This window comes from Pipistrellus hanaki, assembly GCF_964339955.1.
Source record: "Pipistrellus hanaki genome assembly, chromosome: 14".
NCBI classification, from domain to species: Eukaryota; Metazoa; Chordata; class Mammalia; order Chiroptera; family Vespertilionidae; genus Pipistrellus; species Pipistrellus hanaki.
In genome coordinates, this window is record NC_140516.1 from 43,352,864 (window position 1) to 43,368,981 (window position 16,118).

Consider the following 16,118-nt stretch of genomic DNA (forward strand, 5'->3'; position numbering starts at 1 on the left):
ATACTAAGTCAGAACTAGCCATAAATTGTCCGAGCTTTGTTATCAGGCAATTTACTTGGTCTGAAGGAGGCATACATGGCAGGAAGTGCAGTGTAGGAGGTCACTGAAAACATTTAAGCAATAGGTCATGTTCCTTTGGACTAGTCAGTGATATCAATGAATTCTTGAACCTTCCCCTAGGTGGAGGAAGAATGAAAAATGGTTTGTTAACTCTCCCTTCCCTTTCTCTCTCAGAGCTGGCCGCTCTGCAAAGACTTGCATCTTTCTTCAGATAAGGTTTGGTAACCATACACGAATGTCTTACACATGAATCTATAACAGCTATTTCCCCCCAGGCAATGTCTTTGAAAAGAAGACTGCTTGATCAGATGATGAGAGCAGAGTGATTCTCAGAGCTCCAGCAGCAAAGCCTGTATTTCACAGTCTGTCTCCACCCCAGACATCCCAAGTCTCAGATTAGCCCAGTCTTATCTTTGGCCACAACCTGTTTCTATTCCCAAGGATTTGCTCCCCACTGGCGATGTTCATTCAGTCTTAATTGCTTTGTTTGTTGTATTTTGCATGTTTTCATAATTGGTATAAATAGTATCCCATAATATGTATTGCTTGGAACTTATTTTTTCTCAGTAACCTTGGATTTTTATTTGGTTATATTGAAATATGTAGTACTAGTTCATTCATATTCACTATTGTATTGTTTTTCCCATGAGTGTGTATACTACTAATTATTTAGTCATTGTTTTGTTGAGAAATGCTTAATTCTAATTATTTGGAGTTTTACATGCAATGTTACATTGAACCATTTTCCAAATGATCCCTTGGCAAATATGAAATAATTTCTGAGACATATGTATATCTCCTATATATATATACATACTATATTGCATATTCATTATATACTTTTGAATAAGCAACTTTACAAAATATAGCCAACTTGCAATCAAAAGGATTTTTACCAATTCACATTGCTACCAGTGGTCTAACAGAGTTAGTATTTTTTCCCACACCCTTGCCAAATGCTTGGAATTTTCCAAATATAGTTATTATAGAATGACATTTCACTGTTATTTTAATTTACATGAGCCTGGCAGTTTGAGAGGTGAGCCTGCTTTCATATCTTCACTAGTTGTGGTTCTTCTGTTTTGAATGGCATTTTCATTATGTTGTGCTTGTTGGTCAACTTGTCTTTTTTCACATTGATTTGTAGGAATGCTTTGTAAATTCTTTATATTATTATTTGCCAGTTTTATTCATTGTAAATATTCCAAGTCTGTTATTTGTATTTGGATCATTTTTTTTTTTAATTTTAAAAGATCACAAATCATTTTTTTTGTGATTTTTCTGACCAATGTTAAAAAGTATTTCCAAATCCTGATGTCATAAAGATAGTCTCTTATACTGCATTCCTAAAGTTTTAAATGTTAATTTTCATGAGTAGAAATTTACTACCTGGAATTTACCTTGCCTTAACTTTTTTCTACCTCTTCTCAGGAACTCTGCTCTCAGGGAAAGACCCTTGATCCCCCTCTCATCTAAATCCTGATTCCTTACTAGAAAAGGTAGTTCCTGAGGTCCCCCAACTGCTCTAGCCCTCACTGACTTTCTTTCTCCTCTCTGGACTCCTAAGATATGATCCCTTGGGCTCGATATAATTATTGCTTAATCAGGGATTATAAAACCCACAGACCTGCAGTGGCAGGAAGTTAACTGAAATGAGTCAAGTGGAACTAAACTAAGATAATGGAAAGTAGAGAGAATGGAGCAATTAACTAACCATGGCATGTGGGCCCAGACTTGCTCATCATTTGAAACTACACAAATACTAGTATTGCGAGGAATCTGTATTTCATCTAATCCTCCTATAATTTCTAATCACTACTTGTCTCCCAAATAAAAATTGAATCCATCCAAGTACAGAGATCCTGCTTGGTATCTACCACAGATCCAATTTCAAGAAAAAGCACAGAACTGCTTTATAAATTCCATCGCATGTTGGCTGGCAGATCATATAACTGTACACCTCTGAGCACACAACTATCACCAGAGTCTGAAATAGAGGAGACGTTTAGAAGACAATTCCACGTGTCAATGTAACCAGTTTTATTTCCAGCCAAACACATCTTCAGAAAATGGCAAATGGTTCCTTTTTCCAAAGTCCAAATCATCTCAATACCTATCAGGCTATATACATAATAGCATCGATCTATGTGCTACAGAGAGAATTTGCCCATCTCTTAGATATGTATCCCTCTATAACACACATATGTACCCCCATTGTCTTCCAGGGGATGACACATGATTATAAATCTATTTCAAGCATGCATATTGCTATTTCATCTCCAGAGCCCAGTCCCTTGTACCTAAGTTATCGCTTTTCTTTTACACCTGATCAAGTCCTGTATGGTTTATTGTCATGGTTAAATTGACCCAGACTAGGACCTGGGTTTGTCCTAGAATACACTTGAATAGGGTACTTAATTTCTCTGAACCTCTTTTTTCTGTCTGTAAATTATAATAACATCAATTCCAACCTCTCAATGTAATACGAGGGTAATAAATCTACCCAGGTAACTGAGTTGTTCAGGAAATCAAATAAGATTGAGAATAAACCTGTAAAGCTATCTATAAATGTAGGTATAATAAAATAAATTTGAAGGTATGAAAACACTTGGCAAATGTACAGTGTCACTCAAATATTATTTATTATAGGTTTTAGGGCTCTTTTGGTCTGTTATTCATTTGTCTGTCAGCAGTCCAGACCAAGTGGGAAAATTTCCAATCAAATTTGCTTTCTCACTGATACACTGAGTGGTTCTTTCCTTTGAGGCCATCTTACCTTCCACAATACCTATCTCCGTGAGGAATCTGGGCACTTGTACTGAACTGAGGCAAATCATGTCCATAGAGAGATAGCAGAAAATTCCCCATAATGTTCCAAGACCTTTTTCACAAAGCAAACATGGGATAATTTTCAAAATCAACTTTTGAATGCATCTCTTTATTCATGTCTTTCGATGGCTTCCTGTTTGGCCCCTGTGTGTCTCTGTGTAGATCACAATGTGTGCCAGTATGTAAATCCTTGACTACGTTCATTGTGGGCAAGTCTTTGCTTAGAGCTGTGTCTAAGTAAGTACTAGGAAGCTTTACTGTGTGTATCTATGTTGTCTGACTTTGTGTGCTGCATATCTTTCTATACCTATATCTGTGTATACCTGTGTGTATTGGTGTATATGCCTATGTCCTATGTTGTGAATATACATGTCTACTCTTATGTGCCTGTGCCAGTAACCATCTTGGAATATGACTGTCTGAAGGGTGTGTCTGGGGCTCCATAACATGTGTGTGTGTCTCTGAGCATGTTTGTGTGTCTATGTAGTGATAGGTGGTTGTATGTCAATCAGACTATCTTTGAACTATGTGCCTGAGTTTTCATGTAACAATTGAAGAATTGAAAAACTTTTTTGCGGTCCAGTAATGCTCCTCTAAACTATTCTCTGTTGCTATCAATCAGATCCCCCAGGAAGCACATTGTTCAGAACTTGGCTGTGAAACAGACTCATTTGGGTGTAATTTTAATTGTTCTTTTCTGGAATGAGGTCCAAGCATCTGGAGTCTTTTAAGCCTACTCCCTCCTCCCCTACTTCCACGTATAAAGCCAGATTTGAGAACCACCATGCCAGGGAAAAGGCCGAAATTCTTCATGGAAAATATCAATGGGTGTCCACTCTGTATGTCTTTACTCATATAATAGTGGAGGAGAAAAGAGTATTTCAATCTTAGGCAGAAAAGGACCGATCCCCTGCTGAGGGGGGAGGTGCCCCACCAGACTGGAGCCTGGAGACGACAGCCCCAGACTGACCCAGGAAAATAACTGCAAGGAGACACCTTTCCCAGCCTCCTTCTCTTTCAGGCAGCACTTGTTTGCTCCTATTTATAGCTCTGTGTAATTAACATGACAAAGTGTTTTCTTACTTTACATATAAACTCTTCTTGTATACTATGGGCCTTTGGCAAACAAAGAGAGGATTTATTAGAATAATAAAACAAGTACCACATAAAAATTTAAATGCATGTTATGGAGCATTCTTTACAGAGTAATGAAAAGATGAAGGACAGTAAATAGAAGAAAATTGATAGCCTGAAGGATGGGGAACTAAGGATAGATGAGAGAATCTAAAAGTTGGGAAGAAATAAAACCGTAGATGTATAACCCTGGGAGGCAGAGCCCCTTTTAGCCCCCAAATATCCTTGCACAAATTAAAAGCCCACTTTTCTTCAGGATTCAGCCTTATTGGACTCTTCAGCATCTTCCTGTTTTCAGTGGACATCCTAGGAGCCTGTCAGAGGTCCAGCCGGCCCTTCTCCCACCTGGAACTCTCCCACTTAGAGAAACTCTCCATGATTGCCTCTGCCACCCATAAATAAAAACTCAGGTGGACAGCCCAGAGGGAAACCAGATTTACAAACATTCTTCAGACCCACCATTGTATTAAGCGAAGAGAAACAGTAAAGTGATGATTGAATGTGTGTGGAATAAAGGAATGTTAATACAAAATGTTTAACAAAATGTCAGGACAGAAAGCATCTCAGGGCTGTCCCAAAGGAGGCCCACACAGAGCATCAAAGGGAAGCTTTGTAATATGAGCACAGTTATCACCACAGGGATATGTCTCAGGGATGAAATATTTACAGAAACTCACAAGGAAAATGTTCTTTCTGATTGTTTGATGTTATTTCTGATTGTTTCAACGGATATCCTCAACTACCTAATGAGACAAGTATAATTAGTATCCCAATTTCACCGATGAGAAAACCCAAGCCCAAGAGGTCACATAACAGAACCAAGGCCTGAGAGCATGTAATCGGGGAGGCCCAAATTCCAGTGCAGATCATAGTATTGCCAGAGGAATACACGAGGGGGAGTTCTCCGTTGTTTGTGAGAGAGGGGGTTTGGGGCACTACTGAAATAAGAGTTTTCAGAAGCCCCTACAGGAGGATCAGAGACTGTAGAAGATTTTATTGGCATGAAGCTATATTCCTGTTTCCATGTCCCATTTCCCCCAAGCCAGTCCTGCAAGAGGGGCAGCTGGGAGTTCAGCAAAGCCAGAAACAAGGCCAGTGTCCAGAGTTTCCCTCCCATGTTGCAACCACATGAAGTCCAGAATTTCAGCCAGAAGTTCATTAATGTGTGTGTGGAGTCCAACATGGCTGTCCCCCATGTGGGTATAAGAGAGCATATCCCCCTGCCAGAGGAGAGCCTGGAACCCTGCATCTCAAAGGGAGAAGTGGTGGTTGGGGGGGGGGGGAGGGGACGGGGAGGGACTTCCTTTGTTTGAAGTTTTAAATATTTAGGTTTCCGGAGTGTGCAGTGGCCATGCCCATTCTGGCCAATGACTTGCTCTCAGGAGTGATTGACCTGTTTTACTTTCCCATGCCACTCAGACCTTCTTGGGCATGCATCTTAAAACTGCCTTTGTCCAGTCTCTCCCCCCATCAGTGACTGGGGAATAGACTTGGAGAATGTTAAATGTATATCTTGGGCAAAGCTGCATAAACAGCATGCCTCTATTAGTTGGTCTCCCCTTTTACTCCTGTGAAAGAAAAGAGCCACATGCTAACCTGACAAGTTCAGGGAAAGCCTGCGTGGCAGTCTTGCAAACTCAGAGACCTAAAATAACCACAAAAGATGGTTTGAAAATTAAATATCTAACCACAAACAGGTTATAGTGGGTAGTCAAGTCCTAGACCGATTATTGCACCTGACAAAGATCAACTTAGATCTTCTTTACAGAGCCCATTTGCCTTCCTGCCTCTAAGATAACATATCTGAGAGATATCTGGGTAACTTGTAACTTCCTTTTTACCCTGGATCCCTCAGGACACAACAAATGGCCTCAAGACATTCTCTCATTGTTATTGTTATCAAGTTAATTGTCAACTGTAATTACATTAAAGTATCCTGTACCCATCTCTGTAAAAGAAGCTCTTGTCCATCATTTCACCTTTTACCCTATCCCAGAAGTTTCCCCGCTTTGCTCTGTCCCACCTCCCTAATCTATCACCAATAAATTTCATATAACTCACCTACATCTCTTTCCTTTGATTGCAATGTATAAACATAGAAATGTAACCTGCCATTCTTTGGAGCATTATCTCAATCTGTTGAGGTTCTGCTTCAGGGCATATGTCCACAGTTTGGCTCAAATAAACTCACAAAAATTCTTTACAGAGATGGCAGAGCTGGGACTGACACCTACATCTCTCGTGTCCCAGGCCTGTGCCCTTCCTCTAGCGGAGGGGGTAGCAAACAGCCCTCCGCTGGCCCATCACCTACAACTAAAAGTGTGGTGGGTGGGGTTTTCTGTTGGAGTGAAGGGAACCCAGCCACATCCATTCTATAGTCACTTCTGAGCTACCACAGCAGTGACAGAAACCAACTATGTGGCCCGGGAGCCTGACGTATTTACTAACTGGCACTTTAAGGAAAGTGTGGTTCCTGCTATGAACACACCCTTCTCCTCCAAGGTCATTACTTGGCCCCTTTAATACAGAGGTCCACTTCTGATAATGCCTCAAGGGGTGTTTTGAGGTAGAACACTTTGCTCTGTTACAACAAAAAAAAATGTTTTTAAATATTTTTATTGATTTCAGAAAGGAAGGGAGAGGGAGGGAGAGATATAACGGGAAGGCAAGGGAGGTTGGGGGCGGGGGGCTGTAAGAGATCAATCAAAGGACTTGTATGCATGCATATAAACATAACTAATGGATACAAGACATGGGTGGGAGGGGGAGGTGAAGGCATATGTGGGGGGGAGGGGGTAGTGGAGGCTGGGGGAAGGTCAAGGGGGAAAAAAAGGAGACATATGTACTACTATTTGTAATCCTTCAAACAATAAAAAAATAAAATAAAAAATAAATTTAAAAAAATAAAATAAAAAAAAGAAACAATGATGAGAATCATTGATCTGCTGCCTCCTGCATGCCCCCTGCTGGGGACCAAGCCCACAACCTGGGCATGTGCCTTGACCAGGAATCGTGACCTCCAGGTTCATAGGTCGACACTCAACCACCGAGCCACGCTAGACCTCTTCTTTGAGGCAAGGACTCGTTTGTAGACTTGTCTTTAAGTTTTTTCAGGCTCAGCTCATGAACTGAGCCAGTGCTCACTATACCCAAGGGACAGTTTGTACTGCTTACATTTCAGGAAAAGAATTACAACTCCAAAAAATACTTCTAAACCACATATATGACTTAGGATTCACATATCTGAATCCAGTATCCTCCTATATCCCCCCCGCCCCCCCCCCCCCCCCCCCACACACACACACACACACATCCATCTTCCAAGCCTGGCTCTAGTTTAGTCCAATACCTTCCTCCCATCATCCCTTGAGGTAGCTACTGGTCTCTTGCTCAGGACAATTTCATTTTCTCATCCCTGCAGGTTGTGAGACACCCCCCCCCCCCCCCCCAGCTGTGAAGGGGAGGCCTCAGGCCTTATCCCACAGATTCAGGGACTTTATCTCCAGGAGTCCCAGGTGCTGCTCCTCACTGGGGAGCCAGACAGGAGGAGGGAATTGAGGGTGCCAGAGGAAGAGGAGTGAGAACAGAAAGGGGGGACTTTTCCCCCAAATTATATTCCACCTGTGACTGTTTTAAGGACTGTTTTCATCCGTTTCCCAGCAGACTGCTACTGTGAGAGACTGGCCCAATCCTTCACCAATGGCCCCCTCTAACACAGCACCTGGCACATGCCTGACATGCAGTACAAACGTGTTGGAAAATAAATACAATTAATCAGAGGTAGGCCCTGCCAAAGACCGAGCAGCATACATTTTGCCTCCAATACATTGTTTTTGCCAGCAATTTCGACCATTGTGCCCAATGATATTGCTTTTTCTTTGGGAAAGCTTAGGCTGGAATTTAACACCAGAGTCCTGGCTCCAAGCAGCTAAGCAGAGGGTGAACCCGAGCACAGGAGGAACCCGAGCGCGAGGTCACGAAGCCCTGGAAAGACACCGTTTCTGCCATCTCTTCCTGCAGCCTGCATTCCTTTCCGTGAATTCTCATTCTCAGAGACCAGACTTCCCCGAAACCAGACCCTAGATCAAAATGCAATGCCCTTACATTTAAATTGAACTCCCTTTTCTTGCATTTCTTTCATGGGATTTTTGTTTGTTTTGTTTTGTTTTCTAAGTAAAGGGAAAACTTTACAGTGTAAGGACACAGCCGGTCCCACTGGCATGCAGTGTCGCGTTTTGTGTTTTGTGAGGCTGAGCAGTGAAATGCTTCCTCTTACCTTGCATCGGGTAGCACTGCAAAGGATTGTCCCCTGTCTTGCTTCCATGGGATTGATGGTCTGTGAGATACCACAGCGGAAAAGCACGCAACCAAGTATGTAATCCACAGAGCAGGGAAACGAAGTGACCGGGTCCCTCAAGTGAAATGCCAACTGAGCTACTAGGGCAGCGACTGGCCCGAAGAGCAGCTTAAGCGCACATTATCAGTGAGAGCCCGCCTGCCTTAAGTTACCCTGCACGTGGCCCTGAACAGACACACCTGCACTGCATCGTTACCTGTCTTTTTAGGGATCAAGTCTAAGCTCACATCCTAATTTCCAAAGGCGAGTTAGGTCCATGGGTCTTTGTCCCCCAATTTTAAGAGCACCTCTCTTAGCAATGGAAGATTTGTGGTCAGGTAGCTACATGAGGACTCGGTATATGTAATCTGGGAGTATATGTATGTTTGTGTGGATCAGAATATGTATGTGTATATATGGGAGAAAAAATAATCATGCAGATGCGATTAAACTGAACCTAATCTAAATATCCAATAACGGATTGTAGAAAAGTGGCTTATTGCCCATCTAACAGTACTTTTTAAAATAGTAGGAATATTCATATCCATAGTCCCCAATCCTGGCTGCCAATTAGACTCATCTGCAGACTTTTAACCCGCCCCAGACTAATGAGATGAGAATCTCTGCAGGTGCGGGTGTTGTGTCCCAAGTTCCTCAGCTGATTATAATGTGCCTCCCGAGCTGAGAAACACTCTCTTCTATAGAGTAACTTGAAAAATATATAAATGAGTTTGGAAACAATTTGAAGATTCTCATTCCATTTTGTTCCAAAAACCAAGCCACTTAATTGTGAATGTGTATTTTTAAATAAGCAAAGAGAAAAACTGAAATATGGCAAAATGTTACAAAGATGAGTTCTTAAATCCACTAGTGTCTGTTATGTTACTTCATGATACTTTAGATATGAAAGTACTATTTCATGTTTTAAACAAGATAATGTAAAGCTGTTAAAAATGCGCTAAAATTCATACCAGATACCTTTTGAAAGGGGGCAATTTTTAAAAAATATATTTTATTGATTTTGTACAGAGAGGAAGGGAGGAGAGATAGAGAGTTAGAAACATCAATGAGAGAGAGTCATCGATCAGCTACCTCTTGCACACCCCCTACTGGGGATATGCCCGCAACCAAGGTACATGCCCTTGACCGGAATCGAACCCGGGTCCCTTCAGTCCCCAAGCAGACGCCCTATCCATTGAGCCAAACCGGTTTCAGCAAGGGGGGCAATTTTTAGTGTTTACACTTCAGTGTATTCTTTTTGTACTTTTAAATTTAATAATGTAATTATGTCTTTTCTCTCTTCTTTCCTTCTCCCCTCTCCTCCTCTTCCTCACTCCTCCCCCTCCTTCCCTTCCCTTTATCCCAACTAAGGTTTATATAAGAACAGATAACCTGTGAGCATATACTATCCCGTAAGCAAAAGTGAGAAGCTGGATTTTCCTCATTCTCTGCTGCCTCTGGCTGAAAAATCTCTGGACATTTCCTAGTCTTCTTTGAATGGTGATGTAGCAGCATCCCCAGTTATGGAAGAAAATAGAAGAGCAATAGAGAGAAGGGGACTCAGAGAGCATTTTCTCCCAGAAATTCCTCACAGCCCAGAAAAAGGCCCCCAATATAGGGATCACATTTGCACTCCCCCCTCAAAGATTTCAGCTTCACAAATTTTCATGCCACTCACTCAGGTTTTGCAGGCAGAATTCTATAACCCATTGCTGAGAGGAAGAGAGGAGAGAACCAAGCCTAAAAAAAGAAGATGAAATAGTATTATCTCAAGAATTTGTATGCTATATAAAAAGGGAAGAAGTAAAGGTATGCAAATAAAATAAGCATCAGTTCTTTCAAGCTAAACGCTTGAGTGAAAACCTTTTTTATTCTTGATTGGGGTGTACTGGTATCCTGAACCAGTGCTGGTTGTCAACTGGCCCACAGTTTCAGAGTGGTATCTGATAACATAGAACAAGAGCACTCCACCCAATACCCTGATTAAATGGATGGCATTAAGAGTAATAGTATTGCTACAAGTCAGAGTCCATGCAGATGGGGTTAATTCTAACTGCCCTAACAGTCGTGGTCCATGGTGCTTTCCTAGAATTAGACATTTAAGCAGGAGGCCAGCAGAGAAGAAACAGCTGCAGTTGGAAGGGCCTGATTCATGGTCAACAGTCAGCACAAATCCGGGGCCCTTCATTCCCATCCCACCCTTCAGAACCTCAGGGTGCTGTCAGCTTCCCCTTTAAATAGACTACTGGAAGCACAGTACATCTGGTGACTCTTTGGAACCCAAAATAGGATGATGAGTTGGAAAGAAGGCTGGACTTGAGTAATTTTGCAAAATTTAGAAGTTAAACCTTGACGGTGCTGGACTAAAAGAGGCTGAGAGTTGGAGCCCTGAGCTCTGCATTTTAATAAACTTCTGAGATAATGATGCCATTCCAAAAATAAAATAGTCAGATTATCTTTGGGGCCCTTTCTTAATACAATGGAGGCAGGTGAGTAAAAATACGGGTTCTGTAATGATCATTTATTTATATTTACATAACAGTCCTTTGAATATAATAGACTCCTTTTCAACACTCACATTTCAGCTAAAACAATCCCTCCTTAGAAAGATTTCCTCATCATCCCAATCCAATATTTCTCTTTCCTATACTCTTTTTTCAAATCACCCTATTTATTAAATTAACATGATTTATCATCACCAAAAATTAATTATTCATTTCAGGTATTTGTGGTTTTAACTCCTCTCTTTATCTAATAATCCATTACATTAAACATTGTTAACATTTGTTTAATAAATGATTGAGTGAATGTGCCAAGTACTTTCTACACATTAATTAATAATTGTGAATCCCTCTAGTTCTGAGAAGTAAAGTGACTTGCTCATGACTATTAATTTAATAGCCACATGAATAATATGATTGAACTTATTCTCTTTGCCCTAAAGCCCATGCTCTGTCCAATCCAGCACAGTAACTCTGAGGATCGTCAGCTGTATATCTGCCTCACCCTTCTCCATCTACTTGTGAACCCAAGATGCAGAGTGGAGGGTGTTGTTAACATCTGCCTGTTGTGTTACTATCAACCTCTGGGTTTCTCCTTTTCCAGATCCAGCTCCCATAAAATATTAGACTTAAATCCAGAAATTGGGTCATCTGTCTGGAGAATAACACAGTAATTAATATACACAAAAAGGCCCTCATCGGTTTGACTCAGTAGATAGAGCGTTGGCCTGTGCACCATAGGGTCCCTGATTTGATTCGGGTCAAGGGCATGTATGTGAGTTGCAGGCTCCTCCTCAGAACAAGCCCCAAATCAATATTCCTGTCTTTCACTCCCTCTTTCACTCTCTAAAAATCAATGGAAAAATATCCTCAGGTGAGGAGTTTAAAAAAAGATACACAAAAAGGAAAACAGTAATTTTCATGTAATTTTAGAGGAACAAAATAAGTTCTTCCTTTGCAACAGATATGCACATACTAAAAACATATCTCATGAATATAAGGCTTTAAAGAAAAGAGATTTCACTAGTAAACATGCTTTGAATACCCATCTTTAACAAATATATATTGTTTACTATTTATCCTACAAATCTCATTCTGTCACTTCCTTCCTGTGTCCTGACCCAAATAAGCCCCACTGGGATTTATAGCACTTCAGACAAAAACCGAGCAGTGTTTTGTTCCACTGCTTAACTGGAGCTTCTGATTTACGAAAAATAAACTCTCTTCTCCTAGTCTTTCCAAGATTTTTAGTTCAAGATATGAACAAATATAGAAGTCAAATGGGTATTTTCCAACTCGGATAGTATTAACATGCAGAAATAACTCAAGTCCAAAGTCCTCTGAGTCTTGGCTTAATAAATTGTACATGTTTCATGAATTGAAATGTTCTGCTTAAACACAGAACTTTGATTAATTCTTAAAGCAGCAGGGAAGTTATTCAATTAGTATAAGAAGATTCAAATTCAAATTAGAGGATTAATTTTCAGGGTTATGATATGAAAGATATGGTGATTAAGTTCGGAAGTAAAGGCAAAAAAAAGTCTCTCAAACCTGAATGGAAAGAATTTCTGATTCAATTATTTGATTAAACCACTCCCAGGAATGACATAAAATCATAACCTCTAACATAAGGTTGAATTGTAGGGTAAACCCTGTAGATAACACACTAAATGCTATTATCATGGTTTGCCTTAATGTAATATAAAAACAAGATTATTATTTTGAAATGTGCACAAGTTTTAATAAAAAGCTAAAGATGAGTACAACTAACTAAAGTAGCACTTTTCTGAAAATGTTTCTGGCAATTATGTTACAACTAAAAACAGGGAAAGGTACCAGGTTGGATAATCTGTGCATTTTTGCTGAAACTAAATTTGTCGTCTGGCTTAGACATCTCCTGATCACTTGGATTTTGAAGAAGATGAGATGAGAAGGGATGGAGATCATTTTTTTCCCCAGTAAATTATATGCTTTTCAAGGAATGTCAGGTGAAGGCTCTAGTTCATAGCTTCTTCCAAACCTAGAAGCCCTCATCCAACCCCATTCTCCTATTAATCCCACCCCTGACTTCCTCTCTTTCTATCCTTCATTTCTTTGCTGCCCGCTCCCCCCCCCCCCCCCCCCCGCCCATCCACAGCCCCAGGGCCCATCAACATTTCTCTACTCACTCTGCTTGCTTTCTTTTTTCTTTTTAAACCAGACCAGTGGGGGCCCATGGTCTGTTTAAACAACACCTTTGAGCAGTTGTAGGAAAGGGGGGTTAGGATGCGGACTCCAGGTTGGAGGGTTGGTGGCAGCTGCTTGAAGGAGATCAGCCACCACCATGCCAGGTAGGAGGTGGAGGAGAGTCACAGGCGGAGGGACTGTGGGCTGGCAGGCCTGGCTGGCAGGAGTGATGGCAGCTGAGGACCATGGTGGAGCAGGGATTGCAGGAGCCACTGTCACAATGACCTGCCCTCTCGGCTAGTGGGTGCTGCCACCGCCTGGTCCCACACTGCACTCCAATTCTTCGCTCTTTGCTGCCTCCCCACTGCCAGGAGCCAGTCTCCGGGTCTCAGAACTGTGTCAATTGCTATTGGTGTGTGCTTGTCCTCTCTGCTCCTGGGCTTCGGGAATTGACACCTTGATCTGACCCAGGGCACAATTTGAGTGTCCAGCACAAGGAGCATCCCAGATAAGGAAGGCAGCTGGGCTTGTGTGTGCAGGTGGTGAGGGGAGGGTAATGTCAGATCGTGTGTGTGTGTGTGTGTGTGTGTGTGTGTGTGTGTGTGTGTTTGCTTGCCTGACAAAAACCAAAATGCCTTCTAAAGTCTTTGCAGTCCTCAGAATCCTAATCACCATCCAGGGGTGGGGAAGTCCTGCCAGTGGCTCTATAACCCTATAAGGCTGCAGAATTCATTTGGTCTGGCCCTGCCAAGGCAATGGCTGAGTTCATTAAATGTTTTGACCACATATATCAGGCGAATTTTTAAGTTGATAATTTTGTATGGCCTAAGAATGATGTTATAAATATCTAAATGGCCCTTGGCAGAAAACATGATGCAGAAATGCAAATAACAATTGCTATAAAATAAGAAAAAGTCCAGTTTCTAATATAACTTGCTTATTCTTCACACGTAAATCAATTACCTCAGAGAATAGGCAATCCCTGCGTCTCTGATGGTACACCTTGAAGATAAAGTGGCTGTTTCTCAACAAAAGTGAAAAATTGTAAGTGGTATCTAAGAAGAATGATTTATAACAGGTTGTACTTTCTGAGAATGGCTGCAACGGTCTCCCTCATCCCACAAGCTCTACCTCTCATATGACTTTGACATGCCCTTCTCTTAATCTGGGCAGACTGTGCCTATGACAGAAGTGACATTATGCTGCTCCTGAGGTTAGATGACAGAAGACAATACAAGTTCTGTCTGGTTCTCTTCAGACACTTGCTTTGGAGCTCAGCCACCGTGTCATCCAGAGGAGGAACAGAGGTCCCAGGCTCCAGCCCACCTGAGCCACAGCTGACAGCAAGGACCAACCTGGCAGTCCTGTGATGGATCTACAAAAGGATGCTCAACCCCGTGAAACTGCCCCCGTGATGCCATGAGAAGGAGAACAGCTGAACCTGCCAGGCTCTGCCCAAAGGGCAGATTCCTGAGCAAAATAAATGAGTGTTATTTTAAACCACGAAATCTGGAGCTGGTCTGTAACACCGATAGAAGACAGATACACATAATTCTCTTACATTCCTTCACAAAGTGTTGTGTTTTTTTTTTTTAAAACAACACTCTTTCCAAAAAGGAATGCAAATGCAAGGGAAGAAGACTTTCATATTAGGTGACATTTCTTTGACATGGTTTGCGCACAGCTAGTATTTTTTATCCATCCCAGTTTTCTTTGCTTGGGCTTGTGTTTGAAAATGATCTGAAATGCAAGCTACAAATCACATATTGCAAGATATTAAGGAAAATTTTCAACCAGCCACTCACATACAAGACATGAAAATTTCCAAAGTGAGATTTCAAATGATCGTATGCAGACGTTAAAAGGCAACTGTATGAATCAATTCTAGAACTTTGGTACTCCACAGCCAGATGAAATAGATAAAAAGGGACTGGCAAGTGGAAAGAAGGGAGGCTTTTGTAAAAAAATATATATATATTTGAGAAGAGTTTTTCTTCAGAAAGAGCTCTTGTTGTGCTCCGAATCACCCACCACTTGGAAGGAAAGAATGGGATGTTCTGATTGCTTCCTCTCTCCCCTCGTCAAAGAGGTAACCCTGGGCCCACCAGTCAATAGGAACGCTCTGTGGCTGCTGTAACTCCCATCAAGAACAGAAAGAGAGTTCAAGAGGTGGTACTTCGTGAAGCATCCAGGAAAGGAATGCTGCTTTGCAATCAGCCTACCTCTGAGAGTTGGTCAGAACGAGGGATGCACTGGTATTTCCTACAGGCAGATGGAGGCCATCTAAAAGGAGAACCAGCCTCGCTGTGTTCATAATGGGTCTTGTCCAGTGGAGTCGCCACAGGGATGCAAAAAATATGCTGTAATACCTGAACCCAATTCAAAATAATAGCGAGTGTAAATGTCATTGCAAAATAAAATGTAGAGTTCTTTATACAAAAAGAAATAATTACTGATGAACACAAATTTTAAATATTTAATCCACTTGTTTTAGAGAAATGAAACATTTTCTTAAAAAAAAAAAACAAGGGGCGCTTTGTATTTTTAAGGATCACTTAATTTTAAAATTATGCATCTGCTTGTCCAGGTCACAAAGAAAAACTAAAAACTATGTAGAGTCTCTGACAGCAGCACTAAATGAATTTGCTTTCAACATATTTGAAAACATGAAAACAGCCTATTTTCGTACCACTTAAAGAAAAGATGGCACTTTTCACTATTGCTCTACTCTCACCCTTCCCCAGCCCTGTAGGTGTCAGAATGTGCCCAAGAGGGTGAGGTGAGAGTAGAAAAGCACAGATAAAAAATTAGACAAGGAGCCGGTCTTGCCCCCTTTCCTACTACAGGCTTCCATTCTCACGGGAGGAGAGGATTTAATGCTAAGTAAAATTCAGAGTTTAATTAATATCTTAATGTCTTGGATTAGATATTCTGATTTCTGCATTGAGACTCCTTTGTAACTTAAAGTGCCTGAAGAGTGGGTGCACAGATGGCATTGTTTGGAAGAGTGGCCATCCAAGGGCAGAGGAAGATCACCCTGACTTTAATTTCTTTCTAAGGAATAGGGAAAAGAAAAACGTAGTGTCCTGACA